Source organism: Pecten maximus, chromosome 19 (assembly GCF_902652985.1).
Source record: "Pecten maximus chromosome 19, xPecMax1.1, whole genome shotgun sequence".
Taxonomy (NCBI): domain Eukaryota; kingdom Metazoa; phylum Mollusca; class Bivalvia; order Pectinida; family Pectinidae; genus Pecten; species Pecten maximus.
In genome coordinates this window covers 16,613,499-16,619,044 of record NC_047033.1, presented here as the reverse complement: position 1 = coordinate 16,619,044, position 5,546 = coordinate 16,613,499, and positions in this window count along the sequence as shown.

The window sequence follows — 5,546 nt, the reverse complement described above, 5'->3', positions numbered from 1 at the left end:
GGTTGTCAGTTTAACGTAGATTTGTATGGCGGTTGTCAGTTTAACGTAGATTTGTATGGCGGTTGTCAGTTTAACATAGATTTGTATGGCGGTTGTCAGTTTAACATATATTTGTATGGCGGTTGTCAGTTTAACATAGATTTGTATGGCGGTTGTCAGTTTAACCTAGATTCGTATGGCGGTTGTCAGTTTAACATAGATTTGTATGGCGGTTGTCAGTTTAACCTAGATGTGTATGACGTGTGTCGTCAGTTTAACCTAGATTTGTATGACGTGTGACGTCAGTTTAACCTAGATTTGTATGGCGGTTGTCAGTTAAACATAGATTTGTATGGCGGTTGTCAGTTTAACGTAGATTTGTATGGCGGTTGTCAGTTTAACATAGATTTGTATGGCGGTTGTCAGTTTAACCTAGATTTGTATGGCGGTTGTCAGTTTAACATAGATTTGTATGGCGGTTGTCAGTTTAACCTAGATTTGTATGGCGGTTGTCAGTTTAACGTAGATTTGTATGGCGGTTGTCAGTTTAACCTAGATTCGTATGGCGGTTGTCAGTTTAACGTAGATTGGTATGACGTGTGTCGTAAGTTTAACCTAGATTTGTATGACGTGTGTCGTCAGTTTAACCTAGATTTGTATGACGGTTGTCAGTTTAACCTAGATTTGTATGGCGGTTGTCAGTTTAACGTAGATTTGTATGGCGGTTGTCAGTTTAACATAGATTTGTATGGCGGTTGTCAGTTTAACATAGATTTGTATGGCGGTTGTCAGTTTAACGTAGATTGGTATGGCGGTTGTAAGTTTAACATAGATTTGTATGGCGGTTGTCAGTTTAACGTAGATTTGTATGGCGGCTGCCAGTTTAACATAGATTTGTATGGCGGTTGCTAGTTTAACATAGATTTGTTTGGCGGTTGTCAGTTTAACGTAGATTTGTATGGCGGTTGTCAGTTTAACGTAGATTTGTATGGCGTTTGTCAGTTTAACCTAGATTTGTATGGCGGTTGTCAGTTTAACATAGATTTGTATGGCGGTTGTCAGTTTAACATAGATTTGTATGGCGGTTGTCAGTTTAACCTAGATTTGTATGGCGGTTGTAAGTTTAACATAGATTTGTATGGCGGTTGTCAGTTTAACATAGATTTGTATGGCGGTTGTCAGTTTAACCTAGATTTGTATGGCGGTTGTCAGTTTAACATAGATTTGTATGGCGGTTGTCAGTTTAACATAGATTGGTATGGCGGTTGTTAGTTTAACATAGATTTGTTTGTAGAGTGACTACGATCAGGCACAAGACATTTACTCACTTTAATTCTCCTCGTCCTTTTCCAATACTCGCCATGAAAATATATGTGTTGGATTATAGTTTGCCCTCATGTAAGCGATTCTGAAATTGGATTTATTTTCGTTAGTTAGTTTGGTTATTATGTCGATATTCTTTGTTGTTATTGTCTACAGTGCCATGATTTGTTTTGATTATTTATTTAAGGTGACTAAAAACACAGATAGGTTACATATATCCTATTTATAGAAATGGATGGTTTCATTTATTGTATACAACAGCTCCTGTCCAATTGAATAAAGGATAATAGGCCAATCAGAATCAGGGATTGTTTTTATATTTATATAACAACAGAGATGAATATATCAATGGAATTACAATACCGCTGTAATAGTTTAAACTGGTGGGGACTGACCTGCAGGTGAAATCCTCGTGCGATGCTGGCTAACAGAAACACCACCTATTGGTCCATTGTTTGTTAATCCTGTCATGATACATACATATCCCTCGGCATCTTCACATATAGTTTCTTCTGTATCAATGGACATTCCAAAGCTACATGAAGTATCCACACAATCTACGCTTCCCTTCACGCCTCTCCTGGCAAACAGTTTTTGATCCATCCAAAATGTCGCTGATGCGTTTTTTATTTTGTCAACAGTAATAATTTTGTCGATCAAGGTATCGGATGATTTTCTATATATAGAAATACTGTATCTTTCTAGTACGTTACGGTTTACGCTCATGTCACACGTGACAGTCAAAAGTCGTTTGCCAGGAGTCATTACATCAGGACCTCCGTAAATAAGCAACTGGAACTCCAGAGCTACAATAACAATATAAAAGTTTAAAAGAACTCATTTTCATTTATTTTTTGTCAAGCAATTGAGGTCCACATATAACAAATAACTTACAGTTCCCGACTGTTACGCAATTCGTAGATGTTTAATTTATCTCTGGATGTATACTGAATACGATACTTTTCTTGTTTTGTGTCTTGAATCATTGTATGATCGTATTTGAGGATGTGTAATTACGTTTTGCTTTCCTACGGTATACTTGGTAATTCATGTCGGGAAATTTGTTGATCAGGAAAAATATTATTTATTTTCAAAATATGGTATTATTCCCTATTTAATTGATCGGGTGTATTTGAAGTGTTTATTTTAATCATCACTACCAAACAGATAAATTGTTTGTTAGGTTAGTGTGGTAGATGATTGGTTTTGTATATATCTAACAGATACAAGTCTCTCATTGATTTCTAAGTTTAATGGATCTCGAAACAACCGTAAAGGCATATGTCAAGTACACTTCGACAAAGGACTCGACAATAAGCACGATATGAAATTCCGATCGCAATGTTCAAATTGGGTCGTAAGATCAATTCTTTTTAGCATATTATGCTATACCTGTCGTAATCATGGATGTATACTCACATGAGATATGTTCTTGTCGCTGTTTCAGGTCGTCAGAGTAGCTTGATGTGGTTGTCACTTCGTTTTCAGATGTATCTGTTATCATGTCTTCACCACTGTGTTTGGTAGGTGCTGTAATTGTTTCTAGATCCTCCAAAGCAGTTATGAGAAGGTTATCGATACCTTCTGTACTATTAACAGCCCCTGGATATATAGTCGTGGCAATAGCATCAATATCGCTTGGATATTTTGTCTTTGTGCTGTCTCCAGTCTTAGAAACATTGTATAAATCATCTGATTTCACGTTCTTTGTGGCATGCAGTGATACCACCAACACGAATAATCTCCAGATATGTAGTACAACGATCTTCGCCATCACGGTTTTGATGAAGGAGTTGGTGTTACCTTGATTCGCATAGATATTCCTCCGGTCGGTCACTCAGCAGCGTTTGTGTTCTGATTTAAATTCTAGTATGTTTTTGCCACAAATATAACGTTCAACCGTCCTCTTGGGAAATGTTGTAATCAAGCACTTGTTTAAAATGTGTACATATAAAATATTTACATAAAACAATAGTTGGAGATATGATTTTTTTTAGTGTAGACATTATCAACCATCAGGGAGAGGGCCGATACATGCTACGCCTGTTGTCCACTTCCATTTTTGTAAATATCTACAAACTGAACAATTTAGATACAATTTAGATATCATCTCAAGAGTCATTATCAAGCCTGTGGCCTGAGCATATCCGTTAACAACATCTATCAGCAAAGTTTTGTTTGTCTTACGGAAAATGAAATGTACCTCGCTCTGCACTTCCTGCCTTTTTCTATCCACAATAAAAAATTTAATGATCTATCAGAAAGGGTTTTTATTCAGATTTATTATTATATCAATAAAAGCAGAAGCAATAATTGCAAATATGAATTAGAATTTGTTGTTGGCAAGGCAGGCATTGTTTATAAATAAGCCACACACCGTTTCATCTTTGTTATCATAACATTCAAAGTAATCTGCGCTTTTCCCTCTTCATCACCTGACGAACTTTCGTTGTATTTCCTTAAAAAGTCAAAACAAAAACAAAAACCCAAAAGGAGGGGTTAATTTCATGTATTACGAGATAGAAAAGTTTTGTGTCCCTTCTTTTCCTGCGGCTGTTCCTTTGAACCAAACTTGTTTATATATATTTGAAGAGGCGTTGTGTATTGCATGAAGCTACAATCTTTAAAAATGGTGGTTTTCATGGTAACATAATGGATCTGTCAAATTTCAAACAAATACGTTGTTTGCTATGTTATTATGGTAGATTATTGGTTTTGCATATATTCAACAGATACAAGTCTCATTGGTTTCTAAGTTTGCTAACTTTTGTAACGTTACATCCGTTGCAGGTACCACTAGATTATATTGAATTGGTGATTCTTCGTTGAGAAATATCATTTCAATGCAGCATTGTTTTTTTTTAAATCATGTGTTTTACATAGCGGTAGGCTATTAACCATTATTTGACAATGCCATCGGTACAATATATACACTCTCAAATTTCAAATAGTCATCCAAACAGGACTGATCTATATTATACTATTTTTTCAGACCTGTGTTGATTTCCTGAACTTTCCTTCAGTATTTCAAAATGTAGCAGCATTGGCATGAACTGGAAAGAGGAGACAGCTTTTTGGTGCTGTTTTATAATAATGATTCAGATCGTATTGTATCTGCTACTAAATTCTAGTCGTTTGATTCTTATTTTTTTCAATTAACAAAGCAAAAACAGAGCCACATAATTGATATTTAAGAGTTAAATTACTCACGAAAGGACAGTTAAACAAGACGTGTTTGATGGCCGACATCGAGGCTTTATTTTGTGATATTCTTTAATTCCGTTTGCGATATTAAGTCAGATATGTTCCTTACATATTAAAATGCCTTGTGGTTTGGTTGTCACGTCCCTAAGTCTTATTTTAAGAATGTACCATGATCCGGATTTGATATAAATTTGTATGATTGACAGGTGTCGTCGATGAAGCTAGAGCGGCTTGCTAATCTTCAACAAATGGTCTTATTAATGTATCAGAGTAATAATAAGCAGTGAAAACATGAAATTTTGCAGTGAAAATATACGTTTTCCAGTAAAAAAGTTTTTCGTTTTGACCAATCAGACCGAACCTTTGTATTCACCTCATTGGATTTAACCATTTGAATTTGCCCATTTTTTTCAATCAAAGCGATGATAGATAAATTGTGTCTTTTGTTGTATTTCTAAAATATTCGGCATTTTTTGCCAAAATACTCACTTGACGATAGCTTTTCAAGCATCGATTCCCGATAACAGCAGAAAACGCTTCAATTGCGTTGATCAGTCCTTTCAAAATGGCGCCATCAAGTTGACGTACAGTAACGTCACAAAGATATCACGTCATTAATTATATTACTGATTCTCGCACTTTTCGACACTATTATTTTTTCGATGTTTTTAATTTTGGTTTTAGCATATATATAATACAATAAAAAGAAACTTGAATGGTTTCCCATTGAATATAACATTTATTTCGCTTTTATGACAACATTTTTACTCGTGCTTCGCTTCGTGTCTGATATCAGTGTCGTGTGACATATTTTGTAGTTGCCTGTAAATGTACAGCAAAAATTTGTTTACAATCCATCGTTATTAACAAACAGTTATATACGTAGTTCATGTTATTTCCCAAGGGCACAATCTATCAACACAGCATTCATACGGTCGACATAAGGATCTTATCGGGAGGTACTACATCCTGTTCAATATGGAGTCAGACTTATCGATGCTCGTTAATATGTACGATATCACTATAATGTGCCGTTACTG